At 45.2% G+C, this 22,659-nt stretch overlaps 1 protein-coding gene across 1 annotated transcript in view; it reads left to right on the top strand.

The window, feature by feature from the left end:
- Positions 1-22,659, top strand: part of LRPPRC (leucine rich pentatricopeptide repeat containing) — a 204,287-nt gene that overhangs the window by 78,372 nt on the left and 103,256 nt on the right. The window lies entirely within an intron of this gene.

The following is a 22,659-nucleotide window of genomic DNA, read 5'->3' as shown; positions in this document are numbered from 1 at the left end:
ACATACTCATATTATTTCCCATTGTGATTTTGAGTCAGCAGGTTGATGTGATCCAACTTGGCTGAAAATGAGTATATTAGCACACATAATTAGACTGAGAGGAAAATGAAATAAGGGAAGATTGTAACAAGCCACTTCAGCAGTTCTTTTTCTTCAAATACCTTTGTTTGTGACACAGAAATAAACTGTTCTCTTGACAAAAACCTGGAAATGTTGCAGTGGAGAGTGGAATCATCCTAAATTTTTAAAGTTACATTTAAACACTGAAGGTCAGACCTTGTACATGATTGTGTATTTTAAAAACTGTCTCTGTGTGTTTAATGTGCTGTCTTCAAAGAATAATCTCAAAGACTGTTGAGAGATGTTTTGTAAATGCAGAACGCCACTAATCAAAGGAGCAAACATTAGAGGAATGACAAGTACAGCTTACTATGCATATCTGAAAAGTTCCAGTGCTCTAGATTCTTGCGTAACTTTTACTTTTGAATAGATCTGAGTACATTCCAGGGTTTGACTCTGCAACTGTGTATTGCTGTGTCTATATATACAGCTTTAAAAGAAGAAGAAGAGAGCACCTGTGGGGCAGAACAGGTCTGCTCTGGCCTGTAGGCCCTGTTCCATCATGCCCTCCAAGGTTTTCCTAACACTTGAAAAGGCTTTTCTCTCTCTCCGATAATCTACCTGACCTTTGCAGTATTACCCACTAGGAGGTTGAGGACTCCCAGCTTCCAAGTTCTGAGGCCTTGCCTCCGTGTCTCCCACTGCCCAGTGTTTGGTCACCATGGGGACTGTCCATTGCCTTGTACTCCCCTGGAGGAATAGCCACTTGCCAACTGACTGCCTTCCCCTGGCTCTCTTTTTAAAATAGCGTATCCAAGACAGTGGAGGTCTAGAGAACAGTATGGAGAACCACGGCCAGCACCAAATGTTATGAAGTATTTATTAAAAAGAAAATGTTCACAAACATACTTTTAGCACTGTGCCAGATTGAGCAAGGGATTCAAAAGAAATGGGTAAAACGCAATTCCCCTGTCCTTATCTGATGCTAAAAATACAGGACAGACTCCTTAGCTTAGCAAGTTAGAGATCTCTACAGAGTTTTCAATACCTTGAAGTTTCCTTTAGCTCCTTAGGACAGCACATGGCTGCCTCCTCCAGACCTCACTTAATAGTTCTGTCTGCTCTGATGAACTCCAATCCTCTCTTTTTCCTACCCACAGCCCAGGTCAAGGAAGTTTTTCCTCGTGTCTCCAGAAATGTATTCCTGAAGTCTTTCTGGTCTTAATTCTTTCAAGTCTATGTTCGCTGGTGGGGAGTGGCGGGGTGGGGAGGAAGGTTGACCAACCCACTGTCTAGATCTTTTAGCATTTTTATGAAGGTGGACTGAGGTAAGTCTGGAAGGCAGTTGACTTCCCCCTTCCTGCCTGTTCTCTGCTCAGAAAGGGGAAAAAAACTTTTAAAACTCAGAGTAAAACTTTTAAAACTCAGAGTGAAGGTTTTGCTCAATTCAGACCTCTAAAGACAAAGTGGTTTTCTTAACAACCTGTCTGGAAATGTTCATCACACATTTCTAAAGACTGAAAAAGCTTTTTATTGTATCCAAAGAACTGAAAAAAAGAAACAGGTGCCTTACATAAGGATAGATTTCTTATCCATTTCTTTTAGATTTCTTATCCATTTCTTATAGATTTCTTATCCATTCATAAATATGCAGCATTATAGGAAGTAGCATTTCTAGGGTTGTGGATAGCATACAACCTATACCAGGGGTTCCTACTGTGTTGCCTATGGAATCCATGGTGCCTGCTGACACCTTTCCTGACCCTCTGAAGTTGTTTTTAGAAACTAGGTGGGGCTTTTGCCCAGCAAGGCTTCTAATAGGCTACTGCACAGATTGCACAGATTTTTAAAAACGTTGCTTGTTCAGCAGCTTCCATCACAGCACAAGGATCTTTATTGTGTGACTGAAGGTAAGCTGCAGCAGCCAAGTTTGTGGCTGGCTCCACCTCACTAAGCAGCCATTTTGTGGTTCTGCCCTCCATACTGTGTCAAAATTCTAAAGATGTCCATGGCATCAAAAGGGTTGGGGACCCCAGAGCTGAACCTTAGCCAAGACAAATCTGGGAAATACCACTGCTTGCTTTTAAAATGTTTCATAAGACTATGTTCTGAAATTATAATTGTTAATTTATCCACTGGCCATACTTAGTGGCTAAAAATAAATTTCATTAGTCATTTGTATTACAGATTAAAATTGTCTTGTTCACTATGATTGCATCAAAATGCTGAACACCGCCCCCCAATTCTGCGTTAGCTCATCATTAAGTATGATTAATCTGGTCTTCCCTCCATACCTCAACTGAAAAGGAGACTGCAATTTAATTCAGTTACTGTACTGGACTGTGATTTGAGCCTCCAGCTGTACAAGAAGCATAGCCATTTGTCTTGTTGCATTTTCTGTCTTCTCAGTTCTCCTTGTAAATTCATTCTGTTTCCTTGGTGGAGCACTTCTGGAGGTTTAGCTGTGGCCCTAAGTATGGTTGGTCAATCTAGATATAATAGCAAGCTGTAATTAGCACAATATGTGGTTTTTAGGTCCTCTTTAATGCTACTGCCCTCTGCATACTTACCAAGGAAAGCACAGCAGGACTCACTGATAAGAAAATGTGAATAGAATTGAGTTGAATATCATAATTTCTCATATGGGTAACAAACCACATATCCAGAACTACACTGGACAACTGTTTCCATACCACCAGCGATTAAATAAGTTTAAGTACTGCTTAGGATAATGACAGAAAGACACTGTAGCACTAGTTTAATCAAAGTTGTTTTTTGTACAATGATACAACAATATGTGGCAGTAGCTAGTAATGGAAAATAGTAAGAGTCCAGTAGCATCTTAAAGACTGACAAAATTTGTGTTAGCATTTGAGTTTATGTGTGTTACTGCTCACTTCTTCAGATACAGCTAGAATGTGATTCCATCTGTCCTATATATCAGAAAGTGGAGTGATTTCAGTAGGCATTTGTAGGCAAATGACAGTAGAATCATAAGAGTTGGAAGGGGCCTCCAGGTAGTCTAATCACCTGCACGATGCAGGAAATTCACAAATTCTCTCCCCCACCCCCCAAATGGAAGGTGTGATTAGATTACGTGTGATATGTAGAGAGGTCATAGGCATGGATAAATCAGCACTGGCAATGAGACAGGAAACCTAAGTCTCAATAGCTAGTAAATACTTCTGAGCAGCAACAGAGAGTTGATTTGTATCAGAGACCACGGAGAAGCTTGTGACTGAAGTGCAAGTTATCACTTTACAAGTTATGATTATAGGTGCATAGAATGATTTTGAGAACTTGCCCCAGTGGAATTTGGCAACTCTGCAAAGGTTATCACTTACACTGCTCACCACTTCAGAGGGAGACAAAATTGATTTTGCCATTAGACCTGGCATCAAAATAGTGATGGTGTTTAAAGAGTATGCTTATAGTGTAATTTTTATAATAAATATATAATTTTTATAATAAAGTGATGGTGTTTAAAGAGTATGTTTATAGTGTAATAATCAATGGCAGTAGACATTGTTAGTGGCTTTGCCATTGATTCTGTCCCCTTGATGACTTCATTATATATTTTAAAATAGTCTGGCCCGATTTTGATGCAACTGCATAATCATTCAGTATTCAGAAACAGCATGAAACATTGTACAATCCAGAATATGGTTTTAGCTTTTTTAAAACCAAGGAACTTACAATGTAAACTTAACCAGGGATGCTTTCAAAAAAAGTCTTGCTGGTTCTCTGAGCAGGAATTTCAGAGAAAAAACTGGCTCTCTGAGAATAGCCTTCTGTGAACAATTTTGACGTCATAAGGGACTGATGTGTCAGATCAGTTGCCTGACAGTTCAGAGAGGAACTTGCCCTGGAAAAGACATCCAAGCTTTGAGGCAGCATTTTGTTTTCTCTGTGGGCCTGTGCTTGGCTCACTTTCGAGATAGTCTGCCAGAGGCATAATGAGCTTAAATAAATGTGTTTCAAAGCTCTATGGATTCTTTAAAATGTTGTTCCTCTCAGTACAGCATACAGGCTAACTATTAACATTCGTTTTTTTTAAATTTCTTTTGTCAATCATAAAGCATCAGGTTTTACAGAATCATAAAATTTTGTTTTCTGACATGCTATTTAAAAAAATCCAGTTTTGTCCAAATGTAAGTTACCTTATTGTAACTTTATACCAGTCCATTATTCATAATAGTCTTTTCTATGAGAATTTTGAGATATGAAAAATCTGGTAGATGGTCAGCAGTATAAGATATCTGATTAGTCTCTAGCTGGGGTTTGGTGTTCACTTAGGGGTTGTTTTGTAGAAAAATAGGTGGTGGAACACATCCAGCGATTGCTATGCAGCTGCACCTACTATTCAGTGAGCAAGGTGGGAAGGAGGAGGTGGAACCCTCAGAAAAGTTCAGGAGGCTGTGCTCCTGTGAGTGCCTACTGAATCTGAGGCCTGTGTTCACTACATGAAGTAGAAGAATCTACATTATTTTTGGAACATTAAATTAACACTTATTTGCAAAGCAGTTGACTGAAATGCTGCACTGTCAGCACCAGGAGTTACCTGGGAACAATGCAGAATCCAGTGGGGCAGCTATGTTAATCTATTGCAGTAAAAGCTGTTGTTGCACCTTAAAGCATATTTGTATTTCTACTGCTGACTTTGGATAATGTAAATGAAACATTGCTTTCACAATGCAGGCAGGTAATAATGGTTTCCTAATAATGCATTTATTTATTTAGATATACTGATATTTGTGTGACCTCTATAACCTGCCGTGAGTCCGCTTGCAGGGAGGGCAGGACAAAAATAGAAGATAAATATTTTCCCCTGTATTCTTTGGAAGATTGTCTGCCTCTTTCCCTCATGTCCATTCTTCCCTCAGACTGGCAGCCTTCTTGGTTTCACCCCTTTTTCTGCTTCCTTCTATCTCTCCTTTACTCAAAATTCCTGTTTTCTTCTCCCTCTCCACTTCAGCTCCACTCGCTTTCTCTGATCTTCCTTTTTATTCACCCCTCCCCCTTAGATTACTAGGTAAACACATACAATTTTTTAAAAAAATTACACAAAGAAGAATTGCAGATTTATATCCTGCCCTTCTTCCTGAATCAGAGACTCAGAGTGGCTTACAATCTCCTTTGTCTTCTTCCCCCACAACAGACACCCTGTGAGGTGGGTGGGGCTGAGAGGACTCTCACAGCAGCTACTCTTTCAAGGACAACTCCTGTGAGAGCTATGGCTTACCCAAGGCCATTCCAGCTGGTGCACGTGGAGGAGTGGGGAATCAAACCCGGTTCTCCCAGATAAGAGTCCACACACTTAACCACTACACCAAACCCAGGGATTGTGTCAAGTTTGTAGAAGCATGACCTCTGCTTGTCTATGGCCCCACTGAGTAGTTTATTTATTTTATTACAGTTATATCGCATCCTACCCTGCAAGCAGGCTCAGGGTGGCTTACAACAAGATCAGTGATGAAACATTTAAAACAGTAAAACAGTAGTCAAATTAAAAACCCCATAATTTAAGACATCAGAACAAGATGGCAGAACAAATTCACAAAAGTCCCAGGAGCTATTGCATGTATGCCTGATGCAACAGGCATCTGGGAATTAGATGGAATATGGAGGATGAAATGAAGCAGGGGAGGCCACACCCATGCACCTGATGCCTCAACCAATGGCCTTGTGGAACAACTGTGTTTTACAGGTCCTGCAGAATTGTAGTAAGTCCCAGCCCTGATCTCACTTGACAGAAAATTCCACCAGACTGGAGCCAGGGCTGAGAAGGCCCTGGTCAAAGCTAAGTGGTTGTTGAGAAGAGGTGAGCTGGGGACATATGGGGAGAGTCAGTTCTGCAGATATGATGGTCCCAGACCATATAGGGCTTTGAAGGTTACTACCAAAATCTTGAACCTGATCTGGTATTCCGCTGGCAACCAGTGCAGCTGGCAAAGCACTGGTTGCATGCATATCCACACAGACAACCCAGTTGACAGACCTGCCACCACATTTTGAACCAGTTGAAGTTTTCAGAGCAGGATTGGGGTAGGCCTGCATAAAGCGAGTTGCAGTAGTCCAACCTGGAAGTGATCACTGTATGGATCACCATGGCTATGTTCTGAGGGGAAAGGTAGGGAACCAGTTGCCTCACCAGCCTAAGATGATAATAGGCTGATCTGGCAACATTTGTGATCTAGGCCTCCACTGAAAGTGAGTGTCACACCTAAACTCCTCACCTGTCAAGGGCTGGGAGTTGGATGCCCAATTCCATTCTCCCATGGCACAGGCACAGCACCTCCATCTTTGATGGATTCAGTTTCAGTTGACTCTGGCGCAACCAGCCAGCTATAGCCTCTAATGCTCTAATTATGGCCAGGGTCATGCATACCTTAGGGACCGCCTTTCCCTGTATATGCCCCAGCGAGCACTTCGGACCAGGTCTCAAAACCTGCTGATAGTCCCCAGTGTCAGGGAAGTTAGGCTTCAGTCAACTAGAGCCAGGGCCTTTTCGCAGCTGCACCTAGCCGGTGGAATGAGTTGCCGGAGGACGTTAGGGCCTTGCGAGAGCTCCCACAATTCCACGGGGCCTGTAAAACGGCACTCTTCCACCTTGCTTTTCCATAACGACAACTTACAGCAACGGACTAGGCCCATAAACCGGAACTTAACATCATCCTGGACTTCCTATCACGCTATGGCAATTTGGGGTCCCTTGGAACATCTACATTGACTATCCAGTCATACTGCTATCATCGAAACTTAATTGCATCATGAATCATTGTACTGGCATCTATTGTTATATTGTTTTAATTGATATTTTAATGTTGTTTTTATGTTTTATGATTATTGATGTTTTTATCTTGTTTGGTCCTTTTTTGACCCAAACCTGTGAGCTGCCCTGAGCCTGCCTTTGGTGGGGAGGGCAGGATATAAATAAAATAAAATAAATAAATAAATTATTTTTTAAATTCTGCACTCTGTGGCCAACAAAATTAAATATATGTTTTAAATTCTCAGACTATTGTGTACAATTGTGGTAGCTTTGGAAAAAAGATCCTGATGATTAAAATGCTGTATCAATCAGTATACAAAGGGAAGTCTTACTTCAATGAAAAATTGAAAAACAATTATGTAGTCCAGTACCGCTAGATGTGTTGCTGTCAGTGAGCTTAATTGTTTTAAGGAAATGTACAAACTTGTGGAGGACAGTTCTACTAATAGCCATTGTCATGATGGTTAATTCAAAATTTTCTGTTCAGATTATGGCTCATGCTGTTGCTCTTGTCATCATGTGCTGCTTGTCAGGTTCCAGGAGCATTTGGTTCCCATTATTGAAACAGAATTCTAGTCTGCTTGATCAGTTTTCTGTTGTAATTACTGCATTGATAATACTGAGTGTTTACATTTGTTTTAGCTTGTCCATTTCCACAGATAACTACAATAGCAGTTTTATCCCTTTAATAGTTAGCAGTGCAATAATTTTAATTTGATGTGCACTGCAGACCTGTACCTTCATAAAATATCTATTTATCATCCATCCATCCATCCATCCATTCTTAAGGTAGCCCCACATCTTTGGATATTGGAGCCATGAAGAGAAAAACATATCTTTCTACAGAAGTCCAATGTTTGCAGAATTATCTGAATTCCAGGGCTTTTGTTGTAGAAAAAGCCCAGCAGGAACTCATTTGCATATTAGGCCACACCCCTTGATACCCAGCCAGCCATAACTGTGTTTCTGTGTGTTCCTACTCAGAAAAAGCCCTGCTGAATTCTAAAAAAAGTGGGGGGACCCAAAATAATAGAAGAAATTTGTAACCAGTGCCCTCTGTGGTTACCGTTGTGGGGGTTGCCTAAGAACCCCAGTACTGTCAACCTTCAGGCTTTGGTTTCTGTCAGTAAAAGGCAGGGGGAGGAGCAGGGCAGTTGCTTTGTCCTTGACAGAGGGCTTCTCCTGGCCTGGCCCAGCTGCTCATTACTACCCAACAGCAGCCACTGCACAAAAGCCAGTGTGGGTAGTGGTTAGAATTTCAAACTGGGATCTGGGAGACCCAGGTTTGAATCCTGGCAGTGTACAATTGGGCCTGGCCCCACATCATGCAATTCAGCCCAACTTTTTCTGGGGAGGTCCTGCCAGGGGAGGGAAAGCTGGAAATATGGGGTCAGATAAAGGTAGGTTGGCTCATGTGAGGGGCTTTCAAGAAAGAGAAAGAAGAAATAGTGTGGGAAGAGAAAATGAGATGGCATTCCCTTATGCTGTGGAAAGCTAGTCTCGGTGAGGTTATAAAAGGGAACACAGGCTGGGGCAAATAAAATGTAAGTCTGTGATCAGGCAGGCAAAAAGAAAATATGAGGAGCATATTGCAAAAAACAAAGACTAACAAGAAAGAATTCTTCAAATACATTAGAAGCAGGAAACCTGCCAGGTAGGCCATGGGGCCCTTGGATGACCAAGAGGTTAAAGGGTTACTGAAGGACCATAAGGAAATTGATGAGAAATTGAATACATTTTTTGCCTCTGTCTTCACCGTGGAAGATGAGAAGTGCTTGCCCACTCCAGAACTGCTGATTTTGGGAGGGGTGTTGAAAGACCTGAGGTGATGAGAGAGGAGGTCCTATGACTGATAGACAATTTAAAAACTGAGGAAGGCCTGGATGGCATACATCAAATGCGAACTTGTGGAGCTCCTGACTAAAATATGTAACCTTTCATTAAAATCTGCCTCCATTCCTGAGAACTGGAAGGTAGCTAATGTCACTCCCATCCTTAGAAAGAGTTCCAGAGGAGATCCAGGAAATTACAGGCCAGTCAGTCTGATGTCAGTACTGGGTAAGTTGGTGGAAACTGTTATTAAAGAGAGAATTAGCAGGTACATTGATGAACAAAAGCTATTGAGGAAGACTCAGCATGGGTTCTGTAAGGGAAGATCTTGCCTCACTAACTTACAGATCTTCTTCGTGGTCTCTGTGCAGTCACACATATGGGTATTCCGCAGGATTGGCCCTGACCTCGGAGAGTTCAAAGCAATCTTGATCGTAGATCTGGCGCGCCTCCCTCTCGTCCTGGGGAGGAGGCATCGTCTGCACATTCCTGGACGAGGGGGAGGTGCTTAGCCACTCAGTTTTCTTCCTTACCGCCGACCGGATCGCACCTACCTCGTTGATTCTCCAACTTCTTCATTGCAATCTCCTCCAACATCTCCTTTTCTTCGATCTTCATCCTTCTCCCATCTCCTGGTATCGTATTAAAAAAAAAAAACCTTCTTACTACTTTCGGAATTTTCCCCTCCCCCCCCCCGGGCGGATGGAAGGAAGGGACAAAATAACTTTTAAACGCTGCATCCGCTGCTCCTCCAAGATCCCATCGTCGGACGGTCATTCCCTGTGCCTTTTTTGCCTTGGAGAGACCCATCGCACGGACGCCTGCGTGCACTGCAGCCAATTTGGCAAACAGGCCCGCAAGAATCGCGCCGCGAGGCTCAGGAGCCATCTTATGGAGTCCTCCCTCCGACCAACTATGCCACACGGGGCACAACAACAATTCTCGCCATCTGCGGGAGTGGCACAGCCGGCAGCTCAAGGTCCCTGCAAGCCTAAGTCCGGCAAGCACACCAAAAAATCTGATGACGCCAAAAAGCGCCGCCGCTCCAACTCCGCTCACGCAGATCTGACGAGCAACACGGCCACGAAGAAGCCTAAGACGGGACATAAGTCCTCCGACCCATCTGTGCAACCCACGAGTTCGAACCCAACCACGAGCTCGAGCACAGCAAGACCTACGGCATCGAACCCGACCACGAGTTCCAGCTCGATCCCGAAGACACCAACGTCAAAGTTGACACCGACACCGGCTATTACACCACTAGAGATCGTGCGTATCTCCTCCAAATCTCCGTCGGTACCAAACTCTCCACCCAACCAGATACTCGACGTCGACTCACCCACCTCCGTCAGGAGCCAATGCCACCATACGCTCGACTCACGCGCCTTCCAAGATGTCTCGCATCAACCACTAGAAGCCCATTCTCTAACCAGAGAACCCTCGACCCCGAGGGTCATTCCACCCCGGCTTCCCACACCAAGATCTCGCAGCCGCCAACGGTCTCACAGTCGCCGGAGAGAGAGATACCGTTACTACTCCCCGTCGAGGTCCAGATCACCGTCTCCTCGGGACCGAAGAAGGCACCGACGATCTCCTTCCTTCGACACATACCACCCGGACCCGAGAATCCGCTCCTACCGCAGTCATCATGACTCTCCTCGTTACCAGGACCGCACCGACAGATCTGATCGGATCCGATACCGTGACATGTCCCCGCGTAGGCACCACCTCGACTACGAGGGACCTCCTTGGTACCGTGACGAACACGCTCGCCTCAGCTTCGAACCGAAACTTACATCACCGACCAGGTCCACATCCGCCGCTTCCACTAAACAGCCTCCACCCGTGGAGCCCCAGACTGAACTGCTACACGAAACCGATGACTCCGAAGCGGAACTCTCTGACTCCGTTCATTCTTCTGCTTTAGACCTACACTCTCCGGCCTCTGATATAGCCAAACCAGCGGACTTATCACCATCAGAAGGTCCTAAGTCCTACCTCGACCTCATCTCGAACATGGCAAACTCATTGAATATTAAACTCAATACCGACGCACCCAGGGTCTCGGATGTCGTGTACGACTTAGTACACGCAGACCTTCCGTCAAGCTCCTCTCTCCCTATGCTTCCCGTCCATCTCGAAACCCTCAAGGAAGCATGGGACAAACCGGCATCGGTACCGCCAACCTCCAAAAGGGTGGAAGCCCTTTACAAGATCCACGCACCCGAGTCGAAGTTCCTATTTAGCCACCCGGCTCCGAACTCGATCATCGTGCACTCTTCCTCGAAGTCGAAGCAAACCAGGCATCCAGTGCCCCCGGAGAGGGAGGGCAAGAAGCTCGACACTATCGGAAGGAAGATATACTCGCTCACTATGGCTACGACTAAAATACATAACTACATGGCATACTTCTCGGCCTACGCATACAACCTGACAAACTACCTCAATACCTTGGTCCCCTCTCTACCCGAGGCATCCCAGAAATCAGCCACCAATGCCCTACAAGAGCTGGCCAGAGTGAGCAAGCAACAGATCAACACAGCACGCCACGCCACGCAGTGTTCCTCCAGAACCCTCGCTTCAGCCATAGCCCTACGTAGACACGCGTGGCTCAGATCCTCATCCCTCCAACCTGACATCAAGTACAAGATTGAGGACCTGCCCTTCAATGGCCTCGGCCTATTTAACGCGACTACGGATGACATTCTCACATCCGTAGATGATGGCAGGAAGAGGGCGAAGAGATTAGGGGTCTCCCAACACCAACCCCAACTCAGCAGACAGAGGAACTGGAGGCCAAGCTATTACAAAAGTACCAGGTCTCCAAGACAACAGGAAGCATGGAGACGAAAACCTCCACAGTCCAAACAGTCTTTTCAACACAGGCCACGCCCTCAAACAGCCAAGAAAGCCACAGCTACCTCCAAACCGTCTCTTTGACCACCCTGCCCTGAGACGTCCAGGTACCTCCCCTCAGCCAAACCCCCACTCACACACTCGACTGCAACCTTTCTACCCCGCCTGGAGGGCCATAACATCGGACTCTTGGGTCCTGGCCATCATACAAAGGGGCTACTTAATAGAATTCACATCCACCCCGAAACATCACAGATTTCTCATCACACCGCCGTCCGCACCCCTGCAGACGGAAATCACGACCTTGCTGGACAAGGGCGCGATAGAACCAGTTCCACCACAGTACCATCGTACCGGGTTCTACTCCCGTTACTTTTTGGTGCCGAAAAAAGACGGAGGACTCCGCCCCATCCTCGACCTCCGCAAACTCAACCTTCATATCACCTACAAGAAATTCCGTATGATCACCCTTCAGTCAATCCTGCCGCTCATTCCAGAACAATCCTGGATGGCGTCCATAGACCTGCAGGATGCCTACTTTCACATTACCATCAATCATCATCACAGAAGATTCCTCAGGTTCGCCATCGGAGATCAACACTTCCAATTCTGTTCCCTCCCATTCGGTCTCTCGACGGCTCCAAGAGTCTTCACCAAGTGTATGGCAGTGGTGGCCGCATCACTGCGCCAGCAAAAGATATCAATCTACCTGTACATAGACGACTGGCTGATCGTCGCTCACTCTAGAGAACAACTCCAACTGGACGTCTCCACTACTCTTTCCCTTCTGGCCACTCTCAGCCTCCAAGTCAACTTATCAAAGTCCAAACTAGTTCCTACCCAGACAATTCAATTCATAGGAGCAGACATCTCCACGGTCTCCCAAACAGCTTCCCTACCACAGGACAGAGTACTCAGCATCCAGTCTCTAGCCAACACTATTATTGGCCACCGCTCCCAACCAGCGCTCACATTTCAGAGAATGTTGGGCCTAATGGCAGCGACCGCCGCAGTCCTATGTTTCGTGAAGCTGCACATGCGACCCCTACAAATGTGGTTCATCAGGGTCTTTCACCCTCACACACAGCACCAGTCCACACTACTGACCCTCCCGTCACGCATCATTACATCCCTCAGATGGTGGACGATGGAGCATCATCTCAGTATGGGCATGCCATTCAAACAGGCACCCCCCTCAGTGATCGTCACCACAGACGCCTCCAAGTGGGGATGGGGAGCCCACTTGGGAGCCCTCACGGTGCAAGGCCAATGGTCGGACTACGAACGCTCCCTCCACATCAACTGTCTAGAGCTATTCGCAGTCCACAAAGCTCTAAGGTCCTTCCTCCCGTCGCTACAGAACCAGCATGTCCAGGTCACTTCCGACAACATCGCCACGGTCTTCTACATCAACAGGCAGGGAGGCACCGCCTCCATCAGACTCTGCAAGAGGGCCCTAGCACTATGGCATTGGAGCATCAGCCAGGGCATCTTTCTCACGGCCGTTCACCTACCGGGAATCGAGAACGGCCAGGCGGATGCCCTGAGCCGCCACTCGACCAACAACCATGAGTGGTCCATCAACAGCCAATACATACGACAGATCTTCAAAATCTTCGGCACCCCGAAGATAGATGTATTTGCATCACCGTCAAATGCCCAGTGCATCCACTTCTACATGAGAGGTCCTCCATCCCAACGCTCCAGAGGGGACGCATTCCTCCAATCTTGGAAGGGAACGCTCCACTACCTCTTCCCTCCAATTCCACTCATCACCAGAGTCCTACAGAAGATACAGGTGGACCACACAAACTGCATCCTAATAACTCCATGGTGGCCGCGTCAACCCTGGTTTACCACTTTGCTGCTCCTGTCCAACAACACATTCCTTCAACTCCCGCAAGCGCAGGACCTCCTCTCCCAACAACACGGCAAGGTCCTACATCACAACCCAGCGTCACTCAAACTGACAGCCTGGAGGATCAGTTTTTAGAATTCCCCCCTGAGGTCCGTCAGGTCCTAGTGAACTCCAGGAAGCCATCCACCAGAAAATCCTATTTACTCAAGTGGAAACGCTTCGCTCACTACGCCTCACAACACAACTTTAACCCCAGCTGCGCTAGCATCTCCCAAGTCCTATCTTACACCCTAGCACTCTCTAAGACAGGACTCTCCTATTCCTCCCTAAAGGTACACCTGGCAGCCATCTCTGCCTTCCACCCCCGCATCGAAGGCGTGACAGTTTTCTCTCACCATGCCACCAAGGCCTTTCTCAAGGGCATCATTCGCCTACATCCTCCAATCCGACAAATTCTACCTACTTGGAGCCTCTCTCTCTCGTCCTAAGCCAGCTCATGAAACCACCCTTTGAGCCCATGGCTTCCATTCCACTTCATCTGCTGTCTTGGAAGACAGCACTACTCACGGCACTCACCACAGGCAAGAGAGCCAGCGACATCTGCGCACTCAGGGCGGACCCACCATATACAATCTTTCATAACGACAGAGTGGTCCTCCGCCCCGACCCTACCTTCCTGCCAAAGGTCGTCTCTCCTTTCCACCTTGGGAAGCCCTCAACCATACCAGCCTTCTTCCAGCACCCCGCGGATGCAGGCCAGAGGGCACTACACAACCTAGACGCCCGCAGAGCCCTAGCCTTCTACATAGACAGAACCCGACAATTCCGTAAGGATTCGAGACTCTTTGTCACTTACGCTACCCACAACAAGGGCAGCAAAATATCTACCCAGAGACTTTCCAAGTGGCTCGTTGCCGCCATTGAACTCTGCTACCAACTGGCAAAGCAGCCAATCCCACAGCACATACTAGCTCACTCTACCAGAGCCGTCGCTACCTTGTCAACATTCCTGAAAGGCATCCCAATAGAGGACATCTGTGCCGCTGCGGTCTGGTCCTCTCTGTCTACCTTCGCCTCGCACTACACCCTTGACGTTCGTGCCCGGCGTGATTCGTCCTTCGGACAGGCTGTACTGCGCTCCATCTTCGACTGACTGCCCGTGAGTACTACTCTCATTACGTTTCTTGCCTAACCACACATATTCTTGCAGATCCAGCACCCTCCTCCGAAGGGAATAGCTCGCTAATCACCCATATGTGTGACTGCACAGAGACCACGAAGAAGATGGACAGGTTTCTTACCTGTAACTGGTGATCTTCGAGTGGTCATCTGTGCAGTCACACAGACCCACCCAGCCTTCCCCGCTGCTGGACGCTCATCTAGCACATTTTCCACCTGTCCGGCAGCGGGAAGAAACTGAGTGGCTAAGCACCTCCCCCTCGTCCAGGCATGCGCAGATGATGCCTCCTCCCCAGGACGAGAGGGAGGCGCGCCAGATCTACGATCAAGATTGCTTTGAACTCTCCGAGGTCAGGGCCAATCCTGCGGAATACCCATATGTGTGACTGCACAGATGACCACTTGAAGATCACCAGTTACAGGTAAGAAACCTGTCCTTCTTTGAGGGGGTGAACAAACATGTGGACAAAGGGGACCCAATAGATGTTGTTTACCTTGACTTCCAGAAAGCTTTTGATAAAGTTCCTCATCAAAAGTTCCTAAGCAAACTCTCATGGATCAAAAACTAGATAATTAATAGGAAACAGAGTGAGTATAAATGGACGATTTTCACAGTCGAGGGTGGTAAGCAGTTGGAGTACTACAGGGTTCAGTAGTGGATCCATTGCTTTATAACTTGTTCATTAATTATTTGAAGTTGGAAGTAAGTGGTGAAGTGGCTAAGTTTGCGGATGACGCTAAATTGTTCAGGGTAATGAGAACCAAGGAGGATTGTGAGGCCCTCCAGAGGGATCTATCAAGGCTGGGTGAGTGGGCGTCGCAAATGAGGTTCAGCGTGGCCAAGTGCAAAGTAATGCACATTGGGGCCAAAACTCTTAACTATAAATACACGATGATGGGGTTTAAACTTGCAGAGACTGACCAAAAGAGAGATCTTGTAGTCATGGTAGATAACTCACTGAAAATGTCAAGACAGTGTGCAACTGCAATTTTAAAAAGCCCAACAGTATGCTGGGGATTATTAGGAAGGGAATTGAAAACTAATCAGCTGGTATCATAATGCCCCTGTATAAATTGATAGTGCAGCCTCATTTAGAATCATAGAGTTGGAAGGGACCTACAGGGTCATCTAGACCAACCCCCTGCACAATGCAGGAAATTCACAAATACCTCCCCCTAAATTCACAGAAGCTGCATTGCCTCTGAAAACCTCCGAGGAAAGAGAGCCCACCACCGCCTGTTCCACTGAAGAACCACTCTGTCAGGAAGTTCTTCCTAATATTGAGCCAGACACTCTTGATTTAATTTCAACCTGTTGATTCTGGTATTACCTTCTGGGACCACAGAAAACAATTTTGCACCATCCTCTAGATGACAGCCCTTAAAGTACTTGAAGGTGGTAATCGTATCACCTCTCAGCTGCCTCCTCTCTGGCTAAACATGCCCAGCTCCTTCAACCTTTCTTCATAGGACTTGGTCTCCAGACCCCTCACCATCTTTGTTGCCCTCCTCTGGACACGTTCCAGCTTGTCTATATCCTCCTTATTTGGAATACTGTGTACAATTCTGGTCACCACACCTCAACAAAGATATTATAGCATTGAAAAAAGTTCAGAAAAGGGCAACTAGAATGATTAAAGAGTTGGAACACTTTCCCATGAAGAAAGGTTAAAGCACTTGGGGCTCTTTAGTTTGGAGAAATGTCAACTGTGGGGTGACATGATAGAGACTTACAAGACTTTGCTTGGGACAAAGAAGGTAGAGAAAGAAGTACTTTTTTCCCTCTCAGTGTAAGAACTTGTGGACACTCAATGAAATTGCTGAACAGTCAGGTTAGAGCAGATAAAAGGAAGTACTTCTTCACCCAAAGGGAATTCACTGCCACAGGAGGTGGTGGCAGCTACGGGCATAGCCAGCTTCAAGAGGGGATTGGATAAACATATGGTCCATCATGTTCTCTTTTGGTCCATCAGTGGCTATTAGCCACAAGGTATAGATGGAGTTCTCTGTCTGGGGCACATGATGCTCTGTATTCTTGGTGCTTGGGAGGGAGGCAACAATGGGAGGGGTTCTTGTATCCTGGCCCCATTGTTGGGCCTTCTGATGGCACCTGGGTTTTTTGGCCACTGTGTGACACAGAGTGTTGGACTGGATGGGCCATTGGCCTGATTCATTATGGCTTCTCTTATGTTCATAGCCTTTTTTTTGGCAGAGCTCTCTCTGGTTCCCAAGACTTGAATCTTTATATGCCAGGCAGGAACTTACACAAAGCAATAATGTTTTTTAAAAAATATGTAGAAATAAAATTTTGATAATCCCACACCATTTGTGGGAAGGAAGAGGAGCTGTGTGTTTCATATACTGTGGTGTTTCCCATTTGCAGGGTCGTGACCTGGTACCGGGCCATGGAAGTCTCACTACCGGGTCACAAGAAAAGCCAAAGCTAGCCCAGCCCCCAGCAAAGCATGATCTCTGCTCTGCTTCCTTCCTTCCCCCATCTCTCTGTTTTGCAGAGAAAAGCTAGCCTTGAGGACTGACACAGGCTGCAAAGCCTGAGCTCTGTTTATCTGCCTTCTTTTCCCCATCTCTGTGTTGTGCAGAGAGGAGCTGGGCAGTCCCTCCTTCCTTTTCCCCCCTCCCAGTGTTTGAGAGAAAAGCTGGTGTCCACTGGCACTTTCAACTCATGAAGTGTTCTTCAAGGTATGAGCTTTCATGTGCCTTGCAGTATGTTCTTTTGGGGAGATTTCCCCGGGAGACCTGGGTGGCAAAAAAGGGGGGATGGTTTTTTCAGCTGAGAGGGGCAGGGAGTGGGCATTCCAGTAGCTATTTTTTTATGGAATGACCCCTGGGCAGAATTGTTGCTGGCTGCAGTCATCTGATGGTGAGTAGGGCTTTTTTCCCCCTTTGTCACCCCTTCTTTCTTTCTTTCTTTCTTTCTTTCTTTCTTTCTTTCTTTCTTTCTTTCTTTCTTTCTTTCTTTCTTTCTTTCTTTCTTTCTTTCTTTCTTTCTTTCTTTCTTTCTTTCTTTCTTTCTTTCTTTCTTTCTTTCTTTCCTTCCTTCCTTCCTTCCTTCCCTGTAGGTGATGTTCTGTCTGGTGCTGGGGGGTGGGTGGGCAGCAATAGTGGGAGGGCTTCTAGTGCCCTGGCCCCACTAGTGGATATTCTGCTGCTTTTGGGGCATTGTGTGAGAGAATTTTGGACTGGATGGTCCACTGGCCTGATCCAACATGGCTTCTCTTATGTTCTTTCTTTCCATTCTTTTCCTTTCCTTTCCTTCCATTTCATTCTTTCCCTATCTCTTTCTTTCCTTCCATTTTTACTGGATGAAACTTTTCTGTTCATCATACTGTTGTTGCAGACATAGGAGTTTTACCAATGGAAGGTTGGCACCCCCAGTTGTAGCCAGCTGGCTTTTCTGTGAGATTTCTTTGTGAGTGAGAGTAAGAACATAAGAACATAAGAGAAGCCATGTTGGATCAGGCCAACAGCCCATCCAGTCCAACACTCTGTGTCACACAGTGGCAAAAAATTTTATATATACACACACACTGTGGCTAATAGCCACTGATGGACCTGTGCTCCATATTTTTATCTAAACCGCTTTTGAAGGTGGCTATACTTGTGGCCGCCACCACCTCCTGTGGTGTGAGAGGTGTGGGGCAGAAAGAGATTATTGGAGATTACTGCTGTTTATCTCAACAGCTCTGGAAGTGATGGTACTATGAACTTGGCACCATTTTACTGGTCCTGCTTTTAACAGCTGTTTAACACCAAAATTAAATTCCTCCTGTAAATATTTAAAAAGATAAAAGAAGTTCACTGGCTAAATATCTGCATGACAGGTTGCTTTTAAAGGCATGGGAAACACTGCCAGGAAAAAGCTGCAAGCCCCTCATAAATATCCTTTTTGGAATAACTGCAGAAAAGCTTGTATGAACTTCATAAAACTTGACACGAATTCATTAATTGCAGTACAATTCTCTGCTACCTTTCACATCAATTTCCCAGTGTTTCAGCCAAGGAAAAGTATGAAAAATAGCTGTCAAAAGATTTTCTTGAAACCAAGCAAGCTTGGTTGTAGCTTGAGGCAGGGTTTCAGTAGTAGCAGCCGAAGAAAGGGCCTACTAAATGTGTCAGCATATTTTGAGGTAGAGCAGCTGCCAGGGCCCAGTGTGGGTGGTACACTGTGCTGGCATTCCTGATGGCAATGGCAACAGCACTCCCAACTGCATACACTGGCCAGTGCTGTTGAGTTCGGGGTGTGTAGGTGGTGCAGGCAATTGAACATGGGCATTAGGAGTGCTTGTAATCTGGAGAAGAACACACAAACAGATAGGTGTATGCAGGTGTGGGGGTGGAAAGAGAGGACCCTGGGAATGTATGAAAAAGTTGCAGACCGCTCACTTTCCACCCCCATTTTGGCTCAGCATGAATGTCAGAGAGATTTTTCTGAAAACAAACTTACTTCAGAAGAAGAGGCAGGTTTGGAGGAGTGCCCTGGAAGTGACATCACAGGAAAAGGTGGAGTTTTGGTTCAGTGGCCCTTGATCTATAAGTGACACCACAGGCAATTACACAATTCCTGGCTCCACCCCCAAAGTCTCCTGGCTCTACCCCCGAATTTTAGTGGGCCATGAAGAAGTGTAAAAATAACCGGGCCACAGGAAAGAAAAGTTTGGGAAACCCTGATATACTATATTTTGAATGATAGGAAGCATAGCTGTCAATATTAAATAGTATGAATAGATGACTCTTTAAATGTTGTCTAAATTTTGTTAAACAGAGATGGACTACAGTTTTACCACTAGCTCCAAAAACCCCTTTTAATAAGGAGTGATCAAAATCTTATTCATTTTTTCATATATAATCTGTGATCATGAACTGAGTGATTAATCAGACAGTGACAGATAAATCATGTGGGTTAATAAATGCTTTCCGCATTACTTTTAAGGAAATAGACTAAGGATGTTGGAAATCACAATACTTTCCCTGGAGTTACTCAAGTTAATTGGATACTCAATTATCAGTTTACTACTGTTGTTACGACTCTCAGAAACCTTTAGAAGCAGGGTTGTCAAACATACGGATCACAGGATGCATCCATCTTCAGGCCTTGTATCCGGCCCGTGAGCAACTGGCTGTCTGCTGCTTCCTACTTCCTGTTTCTTCTTCCTGTTTCCAGCATTGGAGCTGGCTTTTGCCCAGTGTTTCCTATTTCCTGCTTTGTAGAGGAGAGAAAGAAAGCCAAGCCCCCCTTCCCTCGATTGGCTGAGGGTTCTTCCCCCTCCTCTGGATAGGGAGGGGAAAGGAAAGAGCCAGAGAGAGATGGAGTCCCATAGTACTTTTAAGGAGACCAACAATGTTTTATTCCAGGTATAAGATTTTGTGTGCCTGCACACTTCAGAGAGAGAGCACGCGGGAGGGGGGAGGGAAAGAATGAGCCAGAGTGAGAAAGAGAGTGTGTCCACTAGCACTTTTAAAGAAGACCAAGAACGTTTTATTGCAGGTATAAGGTCTTCTTCACAGAGGGGGGGAGGGAAGGAAAGAAAGAGCCAGAGAGAGAGAGAGAGATGGAGTCCCCATGGCATTTGGAGAGATCCCCCTTTCCAGTTCTATCAGATGGCAGAGGAAGAAACCTAAGAGCACATTCTTTATTAGTTGAAGGGAGCAAGAGTCCAGTAGCTCCTTAGACAACTAACAAAATTTGTGATTTCATGAGTTACTTCTCGCTTTTCCTGATACTACTACAATGGGATAGATCCAGGTTGGCAGCTGTGTTGGTCTGAAGTAGTAGAACAAAGCAGGAGTCAAGTATCACCTTTAAGACCAATAAACTTTTATTCAGAATATAAGCTTTTGTGTGCATGAGCACTTCTTTAGACGAGGAATGAGGTTATGTTTAGTGTATGTAAATACGGGTTTCATATATGTAATATGTACTTACATATACTAAACCCATCTTCCATTATATTTTAATGTATGTTTTTCTAATGGCAAATTAGAATGATGTTTATATTTATGTTACATGTTAAAAGGTAAATTAGTTGGACAGGAAAAACTTCTGGGAAAGAAATGCCCTCATTTTGACCCAAGCTTATTACCAATAGAATAATTAACAGCCTTCTCACATTCTGACATGTTATTGTCTTATTGGTTTCCCACGCTAATGCAACCCAGATCTAAGGTTTTCTGAATTTGTTAATTTTGCTATTCTGCTATTGGATTTTAACTTTGTACCACTTTGCATTCTAAACCCCACTAGCTATATGTAGCTCTGCTTTCTGTACCTCATTTCTCGTCTAAGAAATGTGTGCATACACATGAAAGCTTACATTCTGAATAAACGTTGGTTGATCTTAAAGATGCTACTTGATTGACTCCTGCTTTGTTCAACTAGAATGTGAGTTTATCTGACCTTATGTCTTGGAGAGTGAAGTGATTTCAGACACCAAATGACAATAGCTGGCATGGAATGAGAGAAGAAACCTAGATCTCAATTCAGCATTGTCTGAGCTGCAGGTGAATGCATTGTCTTGAGCTGCATTATCAATGGCAATTCAACAGTCTCTCTTTCTAATCTCCCTTTGAAATTCCTTTGTAGAAGAATTGCTACTCTTATGTCAGCAGTTGAATGTCCTGGAAGGTTAAAATCTTCCTCTGCCGGTTTTTTTTTAATATTGTGGTTTCTAATAGCAGTAGAAAGAGTAAGAGTCCAGTAGCACCTTAAAGACTAACAAAATTTATGGTAGAGTATGTGCTTTCCTGAGTCACTGCTTATTTCCATTCATTCTTTGCATCCTCCTGGACTGACTTCTGTACCAAACTGAAACCTAGGTTTCCTGTCTCATTACCAATGCTCAGGGCTTTTTTGTAGCAGGAACTCCTTTGTATATTTGGCCACACACCCCTGATGTGGCCAGTCCTCCAGAAGCTTACATGGCTGTTTTACAGAGCCTACTGTAAGCTCTTGGAGGATTGGCTACATCAGGGGTGTGTGGCCTAATATGCAGAGGAGTTCCTGCTACAAAAAAAGCCCTATCAGTGCTGATATCTACACACCTACTGCCCCTCTGCATATCACACCTAATCCAATCACGCTTGCTGTTGCCATTCAGCATCTGAAATAATCTTCATAAAGTTTATATCTCTAATACCTTGGGTTACTTTTTATGACACACATGGTCTGGCAACAACAAAATGACACTTGCGTCAGATCTGGCCCTTGTAACAAATGAGTTTGTCATCTCTGCTTTAGAGGTAAACATCAAAAGACCCCCCCCCCAAAAAAATAGCTTCAGATTTTTTTCAGTGTTTTTGAGTGTGTGCAATACCTATATCCAATCCAATCCAAATACCTTTATTGGCATAGAAATAAAAAGTACAGCATAGCAAATTTACATGGAGTTTCAGCTATAAAAGCCAGTCAAACATCAAGAAGGGGAGCTAGTCTTTTGCTCCCTGATTGTTATGGCAGCCAAAAGGTACTTTGCAGCTAGGCTTGTGATATGGGGACATTGGTCAGATAGTAGAAAGAAAACTAACTTCGCCTCAGGTAATCCATAAAGATTAGACAGAATAGGTTTGATTATACAGTCCCACACTTCCCCATAAAAATCACAGTGAAGTAAGACATGGGCAATCGTTTCAAGGTGCCTTCCATTACATGGGCAGACTCTATCCTGGTAAGGGATGTTGACAAACCTCCCAGACAGTACCGCTGAGGGTAGAACATTGAGTCTTGCTAACATAAAGGAATGGCGTAACTGGGGTGAAGTAATATGGGAAAGATAGGTAGCAGGCAGCCCATGATCTGGAAAGATACCAAATGCTAAAGGGGAATAAGTTTTATGTCCAGAAGAACAAAGGGACAATTTCTCAATATCTAAAATCCTCTGTTTCAGGATTCTGAATGCTTGCGTTTCACTTAGCATACAGAGGTTGTCCAGGGGTACACCTATGGAATGTATTTTCTTCTGGATCCGACTATACCTATTGGAAATGAAGGAATCCGCTAGCATCATATGGATATAACTAGCAGGGTCTGCCCTAAAGTGTTGGCATAGCCAAAACTTTATAGTTAGTAGCCATGCCCTGATCTCAATCA

Source organism: Heteronotia binoei, chromosome 1 (genome assembly GCF_032191835.1).
Source record: "Heteronotia binoei isolate CCM8104 ecotype False Entrance Well chromosome 1, APGP_CSIRO_Hbin_v1, whole genome shotgun sequence".
Classification (NCBI taxonomy): Eukaryota; Metazoa; Chordata; class Lepidosauria; order Squamata; family Gekkonidae; genus Heteronotia; species Heteronotia binoei.
Note: the sequence above shows the minus strand (reverse complement) of the source record. Positions and strands in the feature narration are given on the sequence as shown.